Source organism: Pinus tabuliformis, chromosome 5_1 (genome assembly GCF_031772625.1).
Source record: "Pinus tabuliformis cultivar Carrire ecotype Pingquan chromosome 5_1, CPIR1, whole genome shotgun sequence".
Taxonomy (NCBI): domain Eukaryota; kingdom Viridiplantae; phylum Streptophyta; class Pinopsida; order Pinales; family Pinaceae; genus Pinus; species Pinus tabuliformis.
Window position 1 is genome coordinate 360174197 of NC_142305.1, and position 13592 is coordinate 360187788.

The window sequence follows — 13592 nt, forward strand, 5'->3', positions numbered from 1 at the left end:
TCTGTTGTTGATTTTTTATTTGAAGAGATATTTACCCATTTTCATGCAACAAGGGAAATAGTAACTAATCAAGGCATTCAATTCACTTCCAAATTGGTCAAATCTATTATAGAGAGGTATAGAATCAGGCACTAGAAATCTACACCTAACCACTCCTAGGCGAATAGATGGGTAAAGTGCACCAATAAAGTAATCAAGACCATTATCACCAAGATATTACAACTGCATCATAAAGACTAGGCTGGTAGGTTATTAGAATATTTTTGGGCCTATAGCACAACCTGGAGAAAAACAACACAACATTGTCCTTATGACTTGGTTTACAGGAAACGGGTATTGCTTCCTATAGAATTCCAAGTTAAAACCTTCAAAACTGGCATGCAACTAGGAATGGATTTAGATGAGGCACAAATAAAGGCTAATGGAATTAAATTCATTGGGTAAACTTAGAGAAGATGGTCTTCAAAGGACGATGCTTTTTCAGGATTAGAGAACCAGATGGAACAATAATTTTATTAAGAAGAAATGTTTTCAACCAAATGACTGGGCCTTTTTCTATGACAACAAGTTTAAGAAATTCAAAGGAAAACTATCAACACGGTGTATGGAATCTTATGAGGTAGATATAGCTTATGAAAATGGCTCAGTCAAGATAAAAACTATCGATGCAAACCAAAATTCCTTTGTTTTAAATAAACATTGATTGAAAGTTTATCATAAGCCACTATCTAAAGAGGATTTTATCAGACGCGTTGCTCAAAATTTTGAAATGAAATTGGTTAGAAGGGGGATCTCTTCTCTTGTTGATACACCAACATAAGTTTTGTTGTAAAATCTAATTTAACTTTCTACATATATGTATATAGATGTGATGTTAGAAAATTATTTTGGTGTTACTAACAAGAGAAAAATCTAATTGTGTTCTCATATAGACAAGTAATAAGGAGGACATCTACCGGGTGTAATTTTAGTTGTTTATCTAGCCTTGGTAGACTACTTATGGAAGAGGATCCTAATGGATTTTTATTTAAGTTATGTAGAATCCTAAAAATTGAAAACACCAACGATCAAGAACTAGCCCAGGCTCGTGATAAATCCATGAGACATTAAATGGAGTTTTCTTCAAGTTTTTCACAGTCCTAAAAATTGAAAACAGCAACGAGCAAGAACTTGTCCAGGCTCCAGGAAAATCCACACGACAATAAATGAGATCTTCTTTATGTTTTTTAGGCTCCTAAAAATTGAAAACACCTGCGAGCATTAACTGATAATTGCTCGAGATTAATCCATAGAATGGTAGTAGTAGTTATGTTTGTTTTCCAATAAAATGGAAGAGGAAACAAACATAGTGGTTATTTTATCTCCAAAAATAAGAGGTTCTCGATCTACAAAATTACTTCTTATTACAGATCTTACAGCTCAATCATTGAATTATTTTCCCTCATTTTCTGACACTTCCACTACAATTTGAAAGTTCATGTATGAGTGTGATGTTTGTAGTTTTTCTAGTGTGATTCTTCAAACAAAACAAATTCACATTAGCATCAGTAATCGCTAGCACCTGCTCCATCTTGCACATAAGAACATGCTAATCTACAAAGAGAAGCCTACATGATATAGACATATTTGGGCACTTCAACCCCAAAACATATATGTCGATAAACTAGGGCTCATCAACCCATAAAAGGGTTGTTTCACACCCTAAAAAAAAAAGGTCATCAGATTACATCATTCCCCAAAAGTTCCACCTGAAAAACCATCCAGAAATGGCTTAAACTGAACCATACTAACCGCTACATTGGCCAGGTGTGATGCATACTGAGTGATACACTTCTCAGGTGCGATGCATACTGATTAGGCCTTCTACAAAGTGCAATGAGTGAGGATGGACAAATGTCTGGGATAGTTTGCTAAGTGGATGCTCATAGAATCTTCTATAAACTCCCCCTCTGCCATTTGCCTCTCTGAATTCACCCAAGGATGAGTAAGAGATCTAAACTTCAGTTATCTCCCCTCTTGTGGAACAAAATGTTAGAAGTGGAATGACACTAATCAAAACCCAGATATGACTCACACCCTTGCACACATCTATAAATGGATCCCCCATCTAAGAGATCCAGAGGCTGGAATTTTGTGAATTGCAAGTAAGTGCTGATAATTTGTAATTGAGGAAAAATCATTGTATTGTTGGTGTGATCTTGCTATTTCATGAGGTGAAGAGGGCTTGATGCTGGATTAGACAACTGTGTTGTAATTCTCCGTTCTATTTAATAAAGTTCTTCAAGTTTTCTTCCATATGATTGTGCAATGGTGAATGTTATCATTTGTGACTACTATTATATGTTCATTATATATCTAATTCTATAATGTGTATGTTGTAATAGATTAAGATGCTTTGACAGTTTTTTGTTACTATGTTTCTATAGGTACTCTCCAAGCAGGATAAGTACGGGGAGGAGTTACAAGTTCTGTCAAGGGGGAGAGAGATCAAGCAAAGGATTAGGTGGAAGTTCCAACTTGGTCCTATTTTCTTTCTCTTATACATTACACATAGAAGAAATTGTTGAATTTCTTTAAACTGTTGTTTCTAGGGTAGCTTCCAAACCTAGAGGGCTAGTCACTCGAAAAGACACTAGTCTTCCCAGAAACAAATTGGCAACTCCATTGGGGATCGAATAGATGTTTGTTTGTTGTTATTGTTTTTTTATAAACTATATACAGAGCCTAAATTCAGCCAAGTAACCTTCAAATTGCTCTTACTCTACAATTGCATAGTAGATGAATGTTGCTTCAATCAATCTCTGGTTTAGTTTATGAATTAAACACTTGACCTACAACAATTCTAGATGCCTTTTTGGTAGCTCAGTAACCTCTCAATACATTCCTCTATACTTTTCTCTTTACTGTCCATCATAGCTCAGCTTAACTCACTGAAAACAACTGCACATCTGAACCAAAACCCACTTCAGTTGCGCTCCCTAGCCCATCCAACTCTATGCCACTATGTGCCTCCTTACTGAAGCCTGCTTGCATCACATAGATCAGCCTCCATTGATTACGATTACTGAATTTTTTTTGTATTCGTTCATCATTTACAATCCTTTGTCGAAAAGTTGCTTAAATCAATTTTTCGCTTTGATACCAAAAGTGTCATAACTGTCGTTTTGTGTCGAAAGTAGAAGTGTCCTGGATTCTTCCTTTCCTGAATAGTCGATTGAACTTTTAATCATGTATTTGGCTTAATTTGTTGATATTTGAAGTGTCGAAAGAATTTTTTTATTCAAAGTTGAAAAGTATCGTTTAGTCTTCCTTTCTCTTTTGAAGAAGAAATTGTCGAAAATTTTTCTTTGAAAGAAATATTTCAGATCTCTGCTGCATTTAGTTTTCCTTTTTGGCATTTTCCACATGAAGGAGAATGAAAGAAAATACATGCTTTTGCATTTTCATTTAGTTTGTGAGCAAAAAATGATTTAGGAAAATGCACTAGTGTGTGCTCTTTGCTATTTGTTTGAAAGAATTGTAATCTTCTTTCCCTAGTAGCTAGGATTTTCATTGCTCAAAATAAACAACGATTATTTATCATTATTTTAGGAATATCAAATCAACATCACATGGTGAACCATTGGAAGGAGAACTTTAAACAAGATCAACTTTAAAATAAATCTCAATTAACTTAACAACACTTTGGATCTTAACGCAACACATCTAGAGGTCTAGGCTAGAGACGTGTTCTGGCATTGTAAAAACTAGTAACTATCATTTTCATCGAAGGTTGGGTGATTCCTCCTCCTTGATACGACAAGTGCTAGCGCGGACTTGTGCTCCCCATACTGTCGCATATATATTGGGAGACCACAATCGGCTTATATCCTTTATCCATAGGAAGCTGAGTCTGTCACCTTATTGATCGCAATGCACTGAACATAGCATTCAGGAAGATTGACTGTTGTACATAAATCCTTGGTAGTTTCTGTTTAATTTATCACCAAGGTGTATTTTGCAGTTTTGCAATTGGTTTAGTAATCCATCTATCTAGATTTTCTAGAGTAGTCACTTTCGTTCCTTTTCGACTCTTTAAAAGAAAACGTCCATCCGAGCACTTGTCACTTCAGGCTCATTAAAAATCAAAGGGGAATACAATCATCTTTAGCTTTTTCTCGAATATTTAAAACTGAAAAAGCAAAGTTGTGTCAAAGTGTCATTAAAATTAATTGAATTCGGAATAACATCCTTGTTCCTTAGTTGATCTTAGGTTGAGATATATGGGGTCCACCAATCAAGGAATTCCTTTTGAAGGGAATCCTAGTCCTTCTACTTCTTTGAGAAATGTTGGTGCTCCTCATATGGCCACATTGTCCCTCTTGAGACTCACAATTGGCCTGCCAGTATGGCTGTTCTCAACTTCTGTGGTTCAAAATACCTTGATTACTCAGTATTCAAATCAACATCTAGTTGATACTTCAGTTCACCCTTCACCTTCTTCTTCATTTGTTTCAACCTCCCCTTCTTCCTCTTCGCTTGGTGAAAGTATTGGTGCTAGTAACTAGGTGGCTGAGAAGAAGAAGAAAGGGAAGGAGAAGAAGAAGAAGAAGTCAATTCAGCAAGGGGTAACCATGCTTCATCTGGTGAAAATCTGCACATTAAAGCTCCTAAACCCAAATTCCCTTGCATAATTTGTAGAGGAGACCATTTTCATCGAGATTGTCCTTGCTTTCCTCGGATCTTGAGAGAATGGTCTCCCCGTTTGCACCATCCGATGTCATCAACCTCTAGTGATCATGCTGGTAACACTCCTTCGACTAGTGATAGCGAAGTTGATGGATAGAAGGGAAAGGTCAAAGTTCCATGTAGGTTATGTGAAGGTAATCATTCCAATCACTATTGTCCCTTTTTGCATGAAGCCAAAAGAGTGTTGATAACCATCCTGCTTCACTGCAGCGACTTCCATCTGGTTACCAGAAACTCTCCTCGAGTCCTTTACCAGTTGAAATCTGACTGACTTAAATCAACCATTGGTCAAAACCACTCTCTCTGAAAGTGAACCTTATGAGTCTATACTAGACCAAAGTCAACAAGTCGACATGACAGTTGGCCCAGTTTTAAATTCAGAAAATAGTACCCTTCTCGAAGAAAGTGAGAACGATACCATTCAAATTCTTTTTGTTACATCAGAGTCCAATGAACTTGCGAGAAATCTGCCCATTCCTTCACAAAAAAAAGATAATCCCCCAGTTCTCATAACTCAAAGGGTTAAGTCTCTCGTTTATTCGATACCCCCTCCAAGTAGTCTAGTCACTTCCTTTGATTGGAATCAACTAGCAAGATCCTGCCTTCTTTCATATGTACCATTCTGGATCATAGTACGAGTTTACAAAATGATCGTATCTGGCACTATGATAGATGAAGGGGCATTAGTGAGTATCCTTTCCTCAACTGCTTGGAAAGTGCTTGGTTCACCATCGCTTATGCCTGTTACATAGAATCTGTTAGGCTTCAACAAAGGAACCAGTCAACAGTTAGGGATCCTTCCTAATTTACCGATCACTTTGGGAAGGAAAATCATTCATCTGAACATGATGGTAGTCCTAGGACCATTAGATTACAATCTACTCCTTGGACGTGACTATGTTTATAACATGGAGGCTATTGTTTCAACACTCTTCCAAGTGATATGTTTCCCGCATGAAGGAAAAATTGTCACAATTGACCAACTTTCATTTCCCAGTTCAAGAATAGCTCCAAGACAATCATCATCCCTAAATGTTCTTTTTACAATAGTTGTATCTCTTGAACCTTCATTCCATCCACCTGATTGCCATGTGTAGTCTAGTGAATGTAACGAAGCTTATGGGTCTTGCACCCTTGTCTATTCTGCGGACGAACCCAACTAAAAAGATAATTTTCCCTATAGGTTACGTGATTGGTCTGACACACCATTCAACTTTTTCTATTCTGCAGACAAAGCCAAGGAAATGTTTTGTCTTCTAGATGAAACCGTCCTTCGTGACCTCAGTAAGTTTCCATATGGGTACTGGAGACTCTCCTTTTCATCATGTTGGGGGCATGCAAACTTTTCAAACCTTTTTCAATTTTCATTTTCTAGCTTTTTAGCTTTGTCGTTTCTAGTCTTTTAGTTTTGTCGTTTCTAGCTTTTTAGTTTTGTCATTTCAAGCTTGCGTATAAATAGAAACTAGTTCAAGCATATATTTCCATTGTAAGCCTGTAAAAAAACGAAACTGAAATCGAGCATAGCTCCCCCATGGTTCAAGCTCATTAAAAAATGAACCCATCTTCGGGTAATTAACCTTTGTAATTTCCATGCTATCAGCCTTTTGAGCCTTGGTTGTGTACCTCCGACCACCTCCATTCTTTTAGCTAATCATATGTTTCCACTTGGTTGTTTAACCTTTTTGAGGAACAGTTGGAATGAGTGGTCTTGTTAGCCAACCTCTTCCTGGAAACGACCATGTTGTGAGAAGTTCCAAGTTTACCCAGAACCAGTTGCTACCCTAGACACCACTCGTGCTTCAAAATCTAGTCTCCTTTCAACCCTTTTCAGACTCACTAAATATGAAAAGATTGTCGATGAATTTGCCTTTCCAGATCATTAACGTGATTGGAAGTTCCATCCCTCCTGTATATTTTAATCTTTTTCGGACCCGAGGGATTATCTCACAAAAACATTTGGGCGCTTGTCTTTTTCGGCTCGTTAATGTGATCAGAAAAGTCATCCCTTTCATATCATTTTATCCTTTTTCGGTCCTAAGGGATTGTTCTATGAAAAAGAACTTTTGGAGTTTCCTTTCCATCCCTTTTCAAACTCTATAAACATGAAAAGGACCGAGTTATCATTTTCATTAAACTATTTAAAACGATAGCGACAAACTTGTCCACCTAGACAAGAACGAGTTTCACTGTCGCTAGACTTGTTAAAACATAGCGACAAGTTTGCCCGAAGGGCAAATTATAGAAAAAGCATATGTTATCCTCGTCAAGATTGACAAAAATAAAGAGGTATTGATCAGCAATGACTAGGGAAAATGGGAAGAAAACTTGAAAACATTATGGTAGCAGGTCGCTCTTGAAAATGACACTTTCACTTCATCTCCATGATTGAGTTGGGTTAGGTTATTCTGTTCACCGGTCATCTCACCATTGGTCTTTCACACCATCCATTTTTTGGGGTTAACGCTACCAATTCATCTCAGTGTCACTGATATGTTCAAGAGAAGTCTTTCAGTCGAGAATTTACAATCCAGTTAATGCGTCATCCACTGGAATACCTTCAACCTTCATTTTTCATGATCATCCTTCCTAAACCTTGTGTCGTCAGATCGTTTTTACCTCCAGAAATCATTTGCTGCGTTTCGTGTCGTATATGTGGGATATGTTAAGGTCCTCCTATGACGAGTCAGTTCTTGTCGACATCAGCTCATTATCTAAGAAGTTGACTAGAAACACCCCTTTCAGTGCTTTGAAGCTTGCATGCCTCAATGGCAACTTTCTCAATTCTGGCGACAGGTTGACATCAATGGCCTTCAACTGAAATATTTTGCATGGTGTTCGACATTGGATCATATATTCACACCACGTGAATTGTACTGTAGTACCTTGAGGGTCATCATTGTTATCGGTGATTCCTCTCCTGTTTGTTAACAACTCACATTATTGGCTAGTAATAAGGTGATTTCTTTCCATGTTCGACTTCAGAACATCTTTTCACATGGATCAACTTGTACATTGGGTGAATATTGAACGAGTTTGAAGACCCCAGATGTAGTTTCATCCATCTTGGTTGCAATATATTCAGGGATATAAAAACATCAAATGAACAAAGCGCTGCACAGATGGTCATCCGAACTAAGGATGACGACTCTACCTCTGAAGAATCACTAGTCTCAATCTGTAGACGACTATCTGATCTATGTACATGAAATGAATTTATAAAATTGAGCATGGGAATGCCCACCTCAACTAGATCATGAAAATTATATTATGATGATGTATTGTATTGTATCTCATATAGGACACCTTCCAGTTCGAAACCTCAGATCCTCATCATAAAGCATTTCACCCAACATCAAGATTTACGACTTCATGCTTTAGGGGGAAATTGTTATAGACATATTTGGGCACTTCAACCCTAATACTTATATGTCGATAAACTAGGGCTCATCAACCCCTAAAATGGTTGTTTCATACCCTAAAAGAACATGGTCATCTGATTACATCATTCCCCAAAAGTTCCACCTGAAAGACCATCTAGAAATGGCCTAAACTGAACCATATTGACTGCTACACTGGCCAGGTGTGATGCATACTGAGTTATACACTGCTCAGGTGAGATGCATACTGATTAGGCCTTCTATAGGGTGCAATGAGTGAGGATGGACAAATTTCTGAGACAATTTGCTAAGTGGATGCTCATAGAATATTCTGGAAACTTCCCGTCTGCCATTTGCCTCTCTAAATTTTCCCAAGGATGAGTAAGAGATCTAAACTTCAGTTATCTCCCCTCTTGTGGAACCAAATGTAAGAAGTAGAATGACACGAATCAAAACCCAGAGATGACTCACGCCTTTGCAGACATCTATAAATGGATCCCCCATCTAAGAGATTCAGAGGCTAGAATGTTGTGAATTTCAAGTAAGTGCTGATAGTTTGTAATTGAGGAAAGAGCATTGTATTGTTGGTGTGATATTGCTATTTCATGAGGTGAAGAGGGCTTGATGCTGGGAGGATGATGCTGGATCAGACAACTGGGTTGTAATTCTCCCTTCTATTTAATAAAGTTCTTCAAGTTTTCTTCCATATGATTATGCAATTGTGAATGTTATCATTTGCGACTGCTATTATATGTTCATTATATATTTGATTCTGTAATGTGTATGTTGTAATAGATCAATATGCTTTGACGGTTCTTTGTTATTGTGTTTCTATAGGTACTTTCTAAGAGAGATAAGTATGGGGAGGAGTTGGAAGTTCTGTCAAGGGGGAGAGAGATCAAGCAAAGGACTAGGTGGAAGTTCCAGGTTGGTCCTATTTTCTTTTTCTCATCCATTACACATAGAAGAAATCATTGAATTGCTTTAAACTGTTGTTTCTAGGGTAGCTGCCAAACCTAGAGGGCTAGTCACTCATAAAGACACTAGTTTTCCCAGAAACACTATAGGATTCCAATTTGAAGACTATAAATTCTAGTACCCTATTAAAGTTTTGTCTGACACTAAATAAAAACTTCCTATATTCATCACAAAGTGGAAAGAAGTTTCCTATGTTCATCTAGTACTAAAAAAAATCTTGTGTTGATTTGATAATAGAGGTATGAGGTCAGTGTTTTATTTTTTTCTATTAAGATTTGTATTAATCATGTGAGGAACATATAATTACCCTCATAAACTTTTATTACCATAAATTGTTAAGCCCCTATCCTAAACTCTGAAATACTCACCTTTATTACCTTGTTTTTCTAAGAAAAAAACCATTTTTATAATATGGTTGAATGGGATAAGCATGGGTGTGATTGTACAAACGCTAGTCATAATTAAAAAAAATGAATTATAAGCTGAATATCTCATGATAGAACTTTTATTTCTGAGCATTTTTAAAACAATGATTTTACCACCATTTCATAACCATAATCTCAATGTTATGATGAATGATTACTGAAGCCCTAACATTGACTGTCCCATAATGATGTAATTGGTAAAATCAACCATGTTTTTCCATCACATCTAACACACATTCAAATGAGATTCAAAATCATGAACATAGATGATCTTCCAAATAATCTTTAGATATGCCTTATTTCCATCATTTTTGTATGAGCTTACCTTGTAATTATGGCAACAATTTAGCCATTACCATCTCCTTTCAAAGCATAAATTCTATTCTCGATGGTTTTTCCATCATGATGAGCACGATTTCTCTCTTTCATACCATCCTACCTTCATCTCAGTCATCCTCAATGATTCATCATGCGCTAGCTCTGTCGAATTATTGCGATAACCCAACTTCTGGTACTCTGTCATTTTAAGTTGTAAACCCTTCCCGAGTTTTATCCCTAGAAATTGACCAATACTTGTTGCTAAATTCGGCATGGGGGTAGATTGACATGAACCAATGTTCTAGTTTTATCAAGAAATAAAGGAGTATCCATTGTCCAAGGAAAAGTTTAAGCAATTTGGTTGGATCTCGTTTCTAGAAAGGCTTAAATGATAACATGAGGGTGTCTCTCATGGCTTCACTCAAAGTTATGATGTAGAATGTGTTTAGGTAGGAGGTATATAATTAAACATCACAAAATATACCATACAGAAGGGTACAGGATCATTGACTATAGAGTAGAAATACTTCAAAGGTGCAAGTATTAAGAAAGAGCTTTGTCGAATGTTCTTAAAACCTGAGCATTTGAATCCTGACTGGTCTAATGGTATTCCTAGGAAATGGATCAAACAATAATATAGGTTGATGCTTAATAGCTTGCAGAGATTCTGAACATGTGAAGGAAGGTATGAAACCATTTTTCTTTATCATTTAAGACCTTTACTACATTTTTAGGTGGGGTCACAGATAGAATTCCCTTACTTCCCTTACACGAGTTTAAGAAACATGGTAAGAGGAGTTAAATCAATTTCCAAAAAGTTTGAAACTAGTATTTACCATCACAAATTGGTAAAACTATTTTGTATCCATAGAAGAAAACATGCTAGGGGATAGTAATAAGGGTCTAGACAACAGATAAGAGAGTAGTAACAAGAAACAAAGGAATTCAAGAACTAAAGAAGGAATTGCTAGCGTTATGATGCAAGAAAATCCCACTTCACCCATAGTATGCATATAAAATGAATAATCACATCTGTCCTAGGAATTTCAATGACCTGCCTGGTCAAACCTTCATTAATTAAGGTTCAAGGCCCCTTAACTGGTCTCATTCGGAACAAGTTAATAAATAACTCCAATTCGACCCTACCCCTAATCCTTTGTTGTGGAACACTATAACTCAACCCATCAACCTTTGTGACACCCTTGGTTAATTCTATAACCGCTCATATGAGCCACACCCCACTCTACATGCCAACGCATCCTTTATCACAATCGTGGAGTTCAAAGGACTCAATAGAACATGAATTCATAACTCCCGATTTGTGACATGTGATTTCCCTTTCCCACCATTAAATTTTTTTAGCATATCAACGGCTGTCGTAATCCCGCATCGGACCAACATGTGACTTCATCACATTCCTCTCCTTATTGCAAGCGATATGTGGTAATACCACCAGACTTCAAATGAAATAAAACTGCACCTATAACCTTCTTGGGTCCGCTCTGCCTAAACCTTGTCACTTAATCTCCACCATCAATCTTACCCTTAATCCGATAGTTGATGTCCTTTCCGATCAATAGAGTTGCTTGGTGATCTTGCGCCATAGATCAAAACCCATTTGATCCTACGGTCCACAATGATATCACACAGACCACTTGCACGATGTTTAATCGGTCTTACAGAGCTGATATAGTTTATAAACCTTAACCTATAAATATTCGGGTCCGCCCTTGAAGTTAAAGTCTGATCAAATTAAAAATTGATATCTATTGGATAATGGAATCCATCAAATCCTATGGCCTGCGGCCCTTCAACTAGCACGCGGTTTATCAAGCTCTCAACCCCCATAGTGGACTATGATGTAAACATCTAAATTTTGCGATTGACAGCTAATAACCATTGCAAGCCTTCAACCATGATCAAGGCACCCACACATTTACTACCACCACTACGGTTATTAATCATCGTCAATCTACCAGATCCGACGATCCGACGATCCAGATCAATTCCTGCCTTTCACAAGTACATGGATGTAATCTTCGTCGTTCATTTCTTTTACTTATATTGTACAACTTAATCTTGGTCATCCATCATCATCAACTTGGTTCATTGATGTTCAGATCCAATGACTCATGTGCATCGTTCGTCATTTCTTTGCCCATCCATTTACTTCATTTTTATGCCATTTCTTCAATGTCTTTTTGTATTTTCTACTTTCTTCAAGGTTTTGATCCTTCACTCATCTACATCACATAACTCTCTCCTTAACTTAGCTCTGCTCACACCTTTATGCTTCTCCACATTCACTGTAACACTAAAGGATTCCTCTTGTACTGTCATTGTGTACAAAGCCGCAAAACCTCTCTGTTACTCTTCTTTGTATTTCACCTCTGATTCTGCACATGCAACTTCTGTTACATATAACTTACTTCCAGTTCACACACAAATTACAATTAAGTTACTCCATACACACACATAAACTCATAGTCGAATTGTTTGTATTAATAAACAGGTATTGACATAGTTTCTTGTCTCAGGCCTGATTTCTAATATCAGTGGCCTTTATTTCACAATCTGCCCATAGGCTTACAATCAAACCTCTAACTACTAACTTGACTTGACTAACTAGCTAACCTCTAATTATGCCTTTTAGGCTTACATTTATACAAAGGAGTCTATAACCAATTTCTATTTCAGATCCTTAATAATTTCAACTAAAACCTAAGAATCCTCTCAATCCTATAAATCATGAACTAATTCCTATTTCAAGATCTAGAATTAATTTCCAAAGCTATCAATTCCTATGAACTCTCAACTATCATGATTCTCTCATGTTCCCCTTCATTCGAGAACATTTACAATATGCCTCACAATACTAAATTAATTCCTATTTTCATTAAAATCACTCAAAACCTAAGTATTTACATTAATTCAACACTTAGAAAACCAACTTCCATAAACATAAGACCCCCGTATGTTTACTAAAATATAATGATTCTTTTGAGCTGAATGCTCCTGCATCAGACTCCCAAAGTAGAAAACATTCATGATCTCCTAATCATGAGCTTTCATATGTTGATAAAAAAAAACCTCCAGGGTCCCAAATATTAGTTTGTAACTGTCCAAATGCCTTGCACGTTTCCTATTGTTGAGGTATGTTTTCTTCTATTTCATCTTCCTCTCCTTGTTAATCAAGTTCAAGTTTTGATTGATCATACTTCCTGCTGTCATTTTCCTGAGCCTGGACTGTTTCATCATCAACTTCCATAGTTCTTCAATCTCAATTTCTAGCACATCCTTGGGCTTGTCCATACTCTACCTCTTCCTGTTACCCCTTTCTCTTTGTTTTAGTTTGTTGTTGTTGTCTACTAACTCTTAAAAATATTGTTCTCCTCTTTGAAGTTATCGAATTCTATCACTTACTCTTTTTCCTACGCTTAATTTTTCTTCATTTATTTTTACTTGTTCTCTCATTTTTATTTGGCTACTCATCCGTGCCACATTTTCTCCAGCATCTGCAACTAAATCTACACTCACCAAAAAATTATAAAAGTAAAAATCATAAGGCTTATGTGCCTTTTCTTCCTTTGGCAACACATCAGTATGTTGCTCTAATTATTCCTCCTCTGTCAGCACATCAATATGCTGATTTGAATTCTCAATAGAATTCACAAGATTGTCGGCTAGTCTCTCCTCCACACCATCTGTTTTAATAATGTATTCCTATTCTTGTCCACTGTAGTGAACTTCTTCATTCTCATGCAGT